Genomic DNA, 12,105 nt, shown 5'->3' on the forward strand with positions numbered 1-12,105 from the left:
TGAAAATACTATTCTAAGTTAAAGTGGAGATAATTTGGGGTCTTAAAGAGGCAATGTAGAATTTCCACAGCTTGTATTTTATAGTTATAATATCAAAATAGTTAAGACAAATTCTTAAAAGTCTAATCAATTTTCACAAACATCAATTAAAAGAAATTATATTTTAAAATTGTATGAGTTTTCTTCATTTGTTTCTCCACCAGGAAAGTCTACTTTCTAAAAATTCTGGGATAACTGTGATCTGGGGAGATGGCTCAGTCCATCAAAGGCTTGTCCTATAAGCATGCTGACCTAAGTTGATATTTGATATCAGTATAAACAAATTAAAACAAGAAAAGGCTAGGTGTGAAGTCATCTGTCAGGGATCCCATAAATGGAGAGGTGGAGAGAGTGAATGTCTTGAATTTGTTGGTCAGTGTAGCTACAGTGGTGAACTCTAGGTATAGCGAGAGACTCTACCAAAGAAAAATGAAGTGGAGAGAGATTGAGCAAGGCAGCCAGTGCCAACATCTGGCCTCTGTGCACTTTGTGCACACACATGCATGTGCACTCTCACATACACACCAACACACACATATATACATATGCATACAGATAAAATTACTAAAAAACTTAAATCTTGGGATAACTGTTTTCTTTAAGAATCACTCAAAAGAATTTAGGAATATGTTTCAAGTGTCTTTTAAATGTATGAGCTGCTTTTCAAAAGATCTTATCTGAAAGCATTTAAATAATAAGTTCTAAAGCTAATGATTTTAAATTGGCCATGTAACAGGAAATTTTATTCAGAGCCTGCAGTTGTTACGGTAGTCCAGAATTTAAAGAACAATAAATCTTTACTCTTCTATCATGTGGATTTATGAATGCCTCCCAACAATAACATGCCAGGAGAAGTGTTATGCAGACAGTGAATCATATTTGAAATCAGGTTTTTACCTATTACTCAGTAATAGTTTTCTGAATAACAAATACACATGCCCTTTAATTGTTCCACATTCTAAGGTATGTTATACATAGGTTACTGCTCACATTGGGTCCTCTCATTTCTCTAAAGTGTGTGCTCCTTCTCCCTGAGGTGAACACATTCACTGAGAGGCTCCTGACCCTCCCACAGCTCTAATGGCTTTCTCTGCCTCCAAGCTTGAGGGCCTGTGAGGGGGTCACACTCACTTCTTCCTTCTCTGTGGTTTGACATTTTTAAGAGCCAATGGCTCCATCATCTGGCACCCATGGAGATGTAGACATCTTCTTTCCCAGGTGGATCAGTGTTGTAATAAGAGCTGCGAGGCTGCGTCCCCGGCACCCGGCCGCCCGCATGGCTAGCTTATGCCCGAAATAATTAACTGTAGTCTTTCAAACACTGTCTGGCCCGGCTAGTTCCAGTTTCTTATTGGCTAGCTCTTACATATTGTTCTAACCCATTTCTAATATTCTGTGTAGCCCACAAGCTGGCTTACCAGGGAGGATCTTAACCTGCGTCTGTCTGGAGCGGGAGAATCATGGCGACTCCTCCACTAAGCTTCTTTCTCCCAGAATTCTCTTCTGTTTTCTCCACCCACCTAAGGGTGGGCCTATCAAGGGGCCTAGGAGTTTCTTTATTAATAAGAAATCACTCCCACATCATTTCCCCTTTTTCTGTTTAAACAAAAAAGAAAGGCTCTAACTTTAACATAGTAAAATTACATATAACAGTTATCAAGAATTACAGTTACAATATTTATATCTATTTTATCTCTTATCAATATTAAGGAAAACTATAACTATCTATTCATTCCTCAACTCCATCAAAGACTCCAGAAGGATATAATACTACTTAAGTAAACAAGAAATCCAAAACTCTAGAAATGACAGAGACATCTCGCTGCCTGGACAGTCACCCAAAGTTCCTCTGTACCGTTGGGGCATCCATCTTCGGCCTATAGGCCCATAGTATCCAGCAGACATTTCCATGAAGCAGGAAATTTCAAAGACAGTTCAGTCATTTTCTGCTGTGTCCTGCAGAATGTCTCGCAGACTCTTTCATGAATCAGGAACCCCGAAAGATCATCTCACCTCTAGGCAAGTTCAGTAGTCCTCTCTCTGCGGGTTCTCTGTGTCCAGTTTATGCAACAGTCCAGGCAAGAACAGTTTCTTGCCCAAATGGCTATCAAACTCCATAAGGATCCTCTTCGATGCCCATCCTCCTCTTGAAGTAGATTGGTGCTGCCAGGAGCAGACGTGTCTCATTGTCATGAAAAGCCCTAAGTTATTAAAACATTTAAAATGCCATATTCTGCAGTCTTTGAAAGATATGAAGAATGCCTATCTAACTGAAATATATCTCTATATATCTAGAAAATCTAACAAACATGACTACAAGCTTGATTATTATTGATGATTATCCATTAACAACCTATATTTCCTAATTATACATTACATTTTAAAATGAACTATACAATCACAATACCTTAATCAAGATCAAAAATACATATACATATAACAAAATTGACCATAAAATCCATACCAATGCAAATTATTCATATCTATATCATATCCCCCTTTAAATGTAAAAGAACATTTATAAACAATATTTGGGAACATGGGCGTAGTTTTTTCTCTCCAAACTGCTTCCTGCTGAATAGGGGCGTCGTTAATTAGGTCGTTCATGATATAACCTGTGTGCTAGTTTCATCTCAGTTGGCAATTGAGCGAAGCAATTTTTTGAGGGTATTCACAGCAACCTTTCAGGAGGGCGTGGTCTATCATACCAAATCGGGATAGATGCAATCCACAGGGTCACATCCTCTGTGAAAACAAAAGAAGGACTTTTCCAAAGCATCATAACCTTAGATCCAAATTCTGAAGTCAAGATACCTTTAGAACATATGTGCAGGTTCAGCTTAGCAGCCCATATAATGAAATGTCTCTCTGTACTTAGCTCCTTCACAGTCAAAAATTTTAAAGAAAACACAATGTACATAATCCAGACTCTCTGTGAATTTTCCATTTTTACGTGGCTTATTTTTCTTTATTTCTCTTAATCTATAACTATCTGTACTTCTGTACTCTGTCTCTTTAAAGACTTAACCCTTTTTCTTTTTAAGACATTAACTTTATATTCTTTTTCTTCTCTTTCCCAAGCCTACGTACATTCATCCAACAATGTGATCCATAAAGGTCTTTTATGTCTGAATATGTTTTATTGTGAATCTGTAATTTTTTCACTATCCAGGAGCAGTTTGTTTTGCGCCTTTAAATCACTAAGCGCTTAAGAATCTAAGCTGTGACATTCCTAGGTCAAAAACAGGTACTGCATGCTGGCCCCGCCCAGTCCAACATGGTGAAGCCTCTCGTGCCTCTGATCCTTGCACATTGCACCAGTAGCATGGCGGAGCTGCTTGTGCCTCTGAGCTGCACACGCAATGTCCCCTTTTAGGCACACAGCAGTCTAGTTGCCATCAAACAAATCGTAGCTCTTTAATCCAAATGCTCCATTCATAAGCTCTGTCTCCTGCAGGAGCCAGACAGAGATCGCAATGGCAGCACAGCCCAGAAAGCCGGCATTTTAAAACAGCCAGTTTTTTCCTGCTGCTGAGTCAGGACAATTTCTTTGCAGCACGTAACCCAGAAACAGCAAAAAGCTGTCTTAAATTCTCTCTCTCTCCTTCTTAAGCCCTCTCAGGTTTTACGTGGAGTTCATTAGCACGTTGGGCGCCACTCTGTTGGGTGCCATCTGTTGTAATAAGAGCGGCTAGGCTGCGTCCCCGGCACCCGGCCGCCTGCATGGCTAGCTTATTCCTGAAATAATTACACGGAAACTGTATTCTTTCAAACACTGTCTGGCCCGGCTAGTTCCAGTTTCTTATTGGCTAGCTCTTACATCTTGTTCTAACCCATTTCTAATATTCTGTGTAGCCCACGAGCTGGCTTACCAGGGAGGATTTTAACCTGCGTCTGTCTGGAGTGGGAGAATCATGGCGACTCCTCCACTAAGCTTCTTTCTCCCAGAATTCTCTTCTGTTTTCTCCACCCACCTAAGGGTGGGCCTATCAAGGGGCCTAGGCAGTTTCTTTATTAATAAGAAATCACTCCCACATCAGATCAGAAGCAGCTCAGAGTTTCCATCATTCTTGGAGACGTGAGCACCATCCCTTCTCCCTGGGAGATTCTGGCGGAAGTGAAGAAAGGTGTCCTAATCCTGTGCTCTGCCAGGAGCTCCCACACTCGATTTGCCAACCACTATAGGCCACTTGCGTAACTCTATGATGTTCTTTCTTCCTGTTTTAACACAATATCCCATGAAGTTCAAGGGACCACTCAGTCCCGGGCTTTCATTTCCATGTTGACTCTGAGTGTCCTCTTCCCTAGCTGCATCTTACACCTGTTTCCCACTTCTAAACCTTTCCACCATGCCCTTTGACCTCCACCATGCCCTTTGTCACTGTCAGCCACTTTATTGCTTTAACATTTCCCCTCAACTTCATCCCATTTCTCTGAGTGACCCAACCATCTCCTGCTATGCTGAATCCCTTGTAGCTTTCTTTTACATGACTATCTTCTTTTTCTGTCCTCTTGTACATCTGGGTATGCAGATGGAGGAAGTTTAAGTGCTCTTGATTTCATCAGGGTATAGGACATTCCTGTAGCTTCTTCCTAAAAGTCCTTAGTTTCTGTTTTTAAGATCATAGTATCATACTGCATCCTGCACTAGTCCACTGTGGTCCTTAGCTGTGGATGCTGTAGGTGCTCCTTTTCTAGGAAGATTTTACTGGCTTGCTCTTATTCTTTTCAAGTTGTCACTATGCGTACCACGAGGGCTTCAAACATGCTAGTCTCCCAGTCCCGCAATCTCCTCTCCATCCCTGTCTCGTCCTATACTTTTTTTTTAAAGCCATTTTTTAAAAAGAAGCCAGTTCTTCTCACAGGAAGATCTTAGAATGTGCTGTCTAGCAAGGACTCTTCTCGTCCTGGAATTATTTCAAATTCATGACTCTACAGTTCTCCAGCTTGCTCCCTAGAGAACTCACCCTAGCAGTCATTCAACACCCATGAAATTGACAATCCACTGATATTATCTTTTCATCATCTCTAACTCTACTTATACTTTTATTTCCCCCAATTTCTAGGCAGAATTCCATGGTTCTGCCTTGCTTTACCCGACTATATTGATCAAGAAAAACTTCACTTATGATTAAATTAAGTTCTCTGCTGCTGAGCTTGAGCTCTGTACTTGATGACGATTCAAATTACAAGGCAAGCATTTTAAAAAAAAACAGAGTGCAAACCATCGAGTTCTGTCAGGTACTAATGACAATGACAATCACTGTCACCATCCCTTTCACCATTGCCATCATCAATAACTTATGAGGTCACTGTAAGACTGGTAGGCATCTAATTGTTTTGTGAACATGATCAATAGCTTTATTCTTCACAATAGTTCAGGGCAGACAGCTGGTATCTCCTCTGCTTTCAAACTGAGGAAAGAAAGGGCCCATGATGTGAAGTCGTGTTGTGTATGATCTAAGATGTAGGCCAGGAGAATCCTGGACTGGCGTGCTTTGGCTCTAAGGTCTGGAATCTTAATACTTGTCTTATACTAATTCCTGATACAGAATCCACTTATTAGAATATAAATTAAAGAAAACAAAATCAAAAGGAAAAAGAAAAGAGAGAAACAGATGTTAAGGAGACAGCATAGGGAGACAGCACTCCAGGTAGTACGTGCCAACTCCTTGGGGGTGGCTTCATGCTCCACAAACTCTCAGAGCAGATCTTACCGTGATTCTTCTGCCCTCACCCCTACTCCTGGGGCACATATAACTTTTCTTCTGTACGTCTTCAGGGCATCTTCTGTACATCTTGTGGGACTCACCTGCCAGCTGCTCAGAAGACAACTTGAACTTGTATATCCAGCACCTTACCCTTCCTCCCTTTCCCCCATGGATTGCCCATGGGGAGTGTGGACTCTCTTCCTTTCCTGGACTTGTCTATCCAGCACCTTACTCTTTCTCCCTTTCCCCCGTGGATTGCCCATGGGGAGTGTGGACTCTCTTCCTTCCCGGGGCTTGCAGAGCTTGTCTGTCTTGGGTTGAGTAGAAATGTAACTCTGAGGTTCTGTCTTCCTGCTTGTCCACACACTTCCACTGCCATAGTCACTAATGTCAGCATTTTTGCTCTGTTATTTTTCAGATTGTAATTTAATTAAACACTTTTCCTTTCCCTTTCCTCCCTTCAAACTCTTCCATATACCTCTATTCACTCTCATTCAATTCATGGCCTATTTTTCATTAATTGTTGTTGTTGCATATATATATATTTGCATATATTCTTAAATATAACATGTTAAGTCCACATACTGCGTGTATGTCTTCAGGGCTGACTATTTGGCAATGCACAACCAGTTGGTGTGCTTGTTACTGAGGAAGATACCTCTTCTGCTCCCGGCTTTACTCTATTGGCTGTAGTTCTGTGTGTAGGGCAGAGCCTCCCATGTCCAGTTTGGTGTGTTTGCTGGTGTCATCTGTGTTCAGTTCATACTTGGGTGGTCATGTTGGTGAGGCCATGCAGGTATAGTTTCTGATATTCTAGGAGACAAAACCTCATAGCAAATTCCCTGATCCTCTGGCTTTTACACTAACAACGTTATCTGTGTAGGATGATATTTTCATTTTTTTTTCTGTGTTCCATCCTTGTCTTCCTTTTCAATTAGCCCAAAGCCAGGAAGAAGTATGCAATTTTGTGGTTGTTTTATTTAACTCAGATATCCACTCAGTTTCAGAAAAAGAAAATCAAGCATTTTTTTTAAAAAAAGGCTTTTCTTAAAGCTTCTGCAACTTAGACAAAGATCTTTTAAGTCTGAACTAGTGGCTGTTCAATACAGGTGTCCTCTATAGTCACTGTCTCTGCTGGGGTTGTTAAAGAGTGGCCTTGTGAGGTCCTTCACAGGCTAACTATATCCTTTTTTCCGTCCTTCCTTTCTTTTTTTAAGTAATCTTTTTTTTCATTTTACATAGCAATCTCAGGTCCCTCTCCCTTCCCTTCTCCCACTTCCACCACATTCTACGCAGCTCATACCCCTCATCCACTCCTTAGAGAAGGTAAGGCTTTCAATGGGGAGGCAACAAAATCTGACACATCACTTAGAGGCAGAACCAAGCCCCCTCCCCTACATCTAGGCTAAGCAAGGCATCCCTTCAAAGAGAATGGGCTCCAAAAAGCCAGTTCAAGCATTAGGGATAAATCCTTGTTCCACAGACTGCCCAGCCATGCAACTGTCACCCACATTCAGGGGGTTTGGATCGGTCCTATGCAGGTTCCCCAGTTGTCAGTCTGGAGTCAGTGAGCTCCCACTAGCTCAGTTCAGCTGTTTCTGTGGTATCCCTCTCATGGTCTTGACCTCTTTGCTCATATTGTCACTCCTCTCTCTCTCTCTCTCTCTCTTACACTGGACTCTGGGAACTCAGCCCAGTGCTAGCTGAGGATCTTTGCATCAGTTTCTAAATGAAGTTTCTATGAAGGCAATTAAGGTAGTCATCAATTTGATTACAAAGGAAGGCCAAGTCCAAATGGATCAAAGTCGTCAACATAAATCCAGTCCCGCTGAACCTCATAGAAGAGAAAGTGGGAAGTAGCCTTGAACGTAAGTGCACAGGAGATGACTTCCTAAATATAATATCAATAATACTGACACTGAAAGTAACAATAAATAAATGGACCTTCTGAAACTGAGAAGCTTCTGTAAGGTAAAGGACACAGTCAATAAGACAAAATGGCAGCCAACTGAATGGGAAAAAATTTTCACTAACCCTTCATTGTACAGAGGACTGATCTCCAAAATATATAAAGAACTCAAGAAACTAGACATCAGAATACCAAATAATCCAATTAAAATGGGGGGGGGTACAGATCTAAACAGAGAATTCTCAATAGAAGAATCTCAAATGTCTGAAAGACACTTAAGGAATTGCTCAGCCTCCTTAGCCATCAGGGAAATGCAAATCAAAATGACTCTGAGATTCCATCTTACCCCAGTCAGAATGACTAAGACCAGAAACACCCATGCTAATTATATTCTAAGGAAGGTAATGCCAATCTCATAGTTAGCTGTCCAGGATCCTCCTGAGTTCTCACCTCGTCGATATTGACGCTCAGCCCTTTCAGTCCCACGTCTGCCCACCTCTGCTGCCTTTAAGAGTATTTCCTCAGGGTTCTGCGTAACCAGTCAACCCACTTTCCTTTGCTCTGAGAACCACTCCCGGCATAGGCAGTCTTTCTCTTTGAAACAATCCAGACACAAAGAAACTCCTTATCGTTCTTTCGTTTTCTTCTTATTTCTAACATTTTCTCTGTGTAACTCTCAGTGCTCATTAACAAAACGGTAAAGAACAGCACACGTTTCATGCAGTTGTCGCAGGATGCATTTGCTAAGAGAACTGATACATAGGAAGAGTCACCAACTCATTTTCCTGGCTTATTATACTTTCTTGTTAGGGAACTGGTGTCCTAACCACTGTATAGAAACCCGACTGGCAGCCAAACCAGCTATATGCACATGCTATTCAGCTGCCTGTTGCCATGGCAAAATGGCTAAGAAAATCAACTTTAACAGAAGGAAGATTTATTTTGTCTATGTGAAGGTAGACTGTGTATCAAAATGTCTTTCTGCTCTTTCATCTTTTATGAAGGGTAGCACTTCATGGACTTTCCTTTGGCAAATAAAAATCGCTAGCAGCACCAGTTTTGTGCTTTGGAGGCAAGGCCAATTAAGTAAGGATTCATTGAAGGCAGGCAAAGTGAGGCTGATGCCTCAGATGGCTACTGATGAGTAACAAGCGACACTCACGGTGCCAAAGTGCTAGACAAAAGGATGATTCATATCCCTCAGTGTGGAGAAGAACGGTCTGAGAGCTTACCATGCTATTCCGGATGGCACACAATTTAAAACTTCAAGGTTTTAATTTATTTCCTGTTAAGTATTAGACTATAGTTAATTGTGGGTAACTGAAAGTGAAGAAAGGAAGTTACTATATCAGAAAAAAAATTATTTGCTATATAACCCTGAACTCTCATTAAATGGATGCGATACCCTAATGCCACACTCCAAACTGAACTAAAAAACATAAAGGTCATGTTTAAAATGCACTTTCTGTGAACAAAATAGTACTGAGGTAGCCTTTTAAAACAGCCATTGCCTCTAGTGTGACCTCTAGAAAGTGGAGATCTTTTGCAAGCCATTTCTGGAGTAGGGATGATGAGGTGGGAGTGTTCGTTCAGCTGAGCCAGATTGTTAATTTGGTCACCTGTGTTGTGTTTTCTTGCCAAAATGCCCGGATAATACATTTGAGATGTCCTTATTGACCACTTCATTACCGCTTCCCCCCCCCCCGGTGGGGACAAGTCCAGATGGGGAGTTGTCCAGAATTAAGATGTCTCAGAAATGGCTAGTCCCACCGAGAACACTGAAGAGTGTCCGGTGAAGCCAGAGTCTAGGCTGAGAGCTTATAGACTCCCAAAGGGGAGGAAGGGTCACAAGTCAAACCAAAGGTCCCCAGTGGAGCTCCCTCCCCTGGCTCTGTGCATATGTGGAGCCCACTCTGCTTCTTCTCTCTCCTAAAATCCTCATGTTCATGCATAAATCATTTATAACACATTCTATTTAGCATCCACTACACATCAATAACTATGATAGATTTAGAGATACAAAGGGAATAAAATAATATTTCTGGGGCCAAAATATCTTCTAGGTTGGTGACTAAGATAGACATAGAAACAAAATGATCAGATCACAGGCCGAGGACTATGATGGAGTTTTAGAAACTGTCCTGTGGAGCCACAGTGGCCAAGAACTGTTTCAGCCTAGAGGGAATCAGCAAATCTTCTCGAAACAGGAGCTGTCGAAACTGAGCCCTAAAGAGTAGAAGTCACAAGGTGACAGAACAGGGATTCTCACCCCGTGGGTCACGACCTCGCTGGGAGTCAAATGACCCTTTCACAGGGGTTGCCTATCGGATACCTTACAATCAGATATTTACATTATGATTTATGACAGTAGCCATATTCCAGTTATGAAGTAGCACTGAAAATAATTTTATGTTTGGGCTCACCACAACATGAGGGGTCACAGCCTTAGGAAGGGTGAGACCACTGTGATCGAAGGCTCAGCCCCGGCTGGGTAGTGGAGTCCACTTGCTGGTGTCGCAGTTCCAGGTGAGTCAGAGAACATGGCAAGGAGGCAGGCAGCAGCCCGGGATTGTCTTTCTCTTCACATCTAGATTCTGCAGTAGGAGATAGCTGTCATTGGAGGAGGGGCACACTGTAACCATCTTACCTCTGGGGAAAGACTTCCTGGACAATGGAGTTGAGATGGTCACAGTAGAGACAGGGCGATGCTGAGGGAGCAGCCAGTGTTTAAGAAAGACCAACTCATTCCCACAGATGAGTAGGGGTTAAAAATATTAGATCAGGAGCAAAAATGGACAGATCTAAAAGAGTGAGCAAACCCAGCTTTTCTCTTGGAGGACTGGGGATGGCTGAAGCCACCAGGAAAGACGAGGTCTGGAGTAGAGGCTCATGTTTGAGGAGACCCTAGGACAGCTACTGTGAGATCTGCCTTGACCCTGACTTTGCTCAGTGGGCTTCCTCTGGTGACACATAAGAATGTGACTGGGAAGACAGAAGATATTTTGTGTGCTCACTATTTTTTAAAATTTTTTTTGAGACAGGGTTTCTGTGTGGAACAGCTCTGGTTTTCCTGGAACTCACTTTGTAGACCAGGCTGGCCTTGAATCCATCTGCCTCTGCCTCCCAAATGCTAGGATTAAATGAGTAACATATTTAAAGAATTATTTTTCATATTATTTTATGTGTATGGGTGTTTTACCTACATGTATGTCTGCGGATCACATGCTTGCAGCATTCTAGAGGCCAGAAAAGGGCACTGGATGCCTGAAACAGAAGTTAGAGACAGCTGTGAATGAGTGCTGGGAATTAACCCAGATCTTTTGGAAGAGCAGCCAGTGCTCTTAAATGCAGAATAACCCCTCAAGTCCCACCATGTGTGCAAAATTTCAGTGCGGCAAACCAGATGGCAGACGTGGTCAGGCAAGCTGCCACTTGCAGTGCCAGCTACAACACTGCTCTTCGTGACTCTGAAAAGTCGAGGTGACTCTCACGACCATATGGGAGGCTGATAGGAAGGATGACGGCAGGCACTCCTCAGGAAGCCACTTTCCATCCTATTGCTGTCCACGTGTCTGTTTCTAGGGAAGCTTACCATCTCCTCACTTCTTTCTCAGTCTCCTGTAAATGTCTTGAAGAGTCAACTCTTAGGACATACACGGAGAAGAGGGTTTTGGGAAATGTAGTTTCTGGTTTGACTGTGCCACGGGGAAGAAAACCCACGAACACTGGGTAGGAATATAAATTGGTCCAGAATGAGTGTTGGTATGGAGCCCCTCAAAAAACTAAAAGTAGAACTGTCATATAGTTCAGCAATACCATTCCTGGGAATATACCCAGAGGAACCAGAGGCGGTATTCTACCAAGATATGTGTGCACAGACGAGTCAACTCAGATATCTGTCAACAGATGAATGGATAAAGAAAATCCAGGATGTGGACACAATGAAAACTTATGCATCCGTAAAAAAAAAAAAACAAAATTATGTCTTTTGAAGGGTAGTGGATGAAGTGGATGAAGTAAAACAAGCCACAATGTGATAGACAAATATCAGCTTTTCTCTTCTATGTGGAATCTGATTATGTACCATCTGTTTATCCATGTAGGCATCGATGTATCTATGAGCTATCTAGCTGTCTGTCTGTCTGTCTCTCTATCATCTATGTATGTGTGTATGTATGTATGTATGTATGTATCTATCTATCTATCTATCTATCTATCTATCTATCTATCATCTATGTATCTATCTATTATCTATCTATCTATCTATCTACTATCTATATATCTATCGATCATCTATCTATCTATCTATCTATCTATCTATCTATCTATCTATCTACTATCTATATATCTATCATCTATCTATCTATCTATCTATCTATCTATCTATCTATCTATCTATCATCTATCTATCTATCTATCTATCATCTATCTATCTATCTATCTATC

General features: G+C 41.6%; 1 protein-coding gene across 1 annotated transcript in view; it reads right to left on the reverse strand.

Moving 5' to 3' along the window:
* Nucleotides 1-12,105, reverse strand: part of LOC126515692 (uncharacterized) — a 107,383-nt gene that overhangs the window by 57,439 nt on the left and 37,839 nt on the right. The window lies entirely within an intron of this gene.

The sequence above is a fragment of the Alexandromys fortis genome, unplaced genomic scaffold, assembly GCF_014885135.2.
Source record: "Alexandromys fortis isolate MF-2015 unplaced genomic scaffold, M_Fortis_MF-2015_v1.1 scaffold_154, whole genome shotgun sequence".
NCBI classification, from domain to species: domain Eukaryota; kingdom Metazoa; phylum Chordata; class Mammalia; order Rodentia; family Cricetidae; genus Alexandromys; species Alexandromys fortis.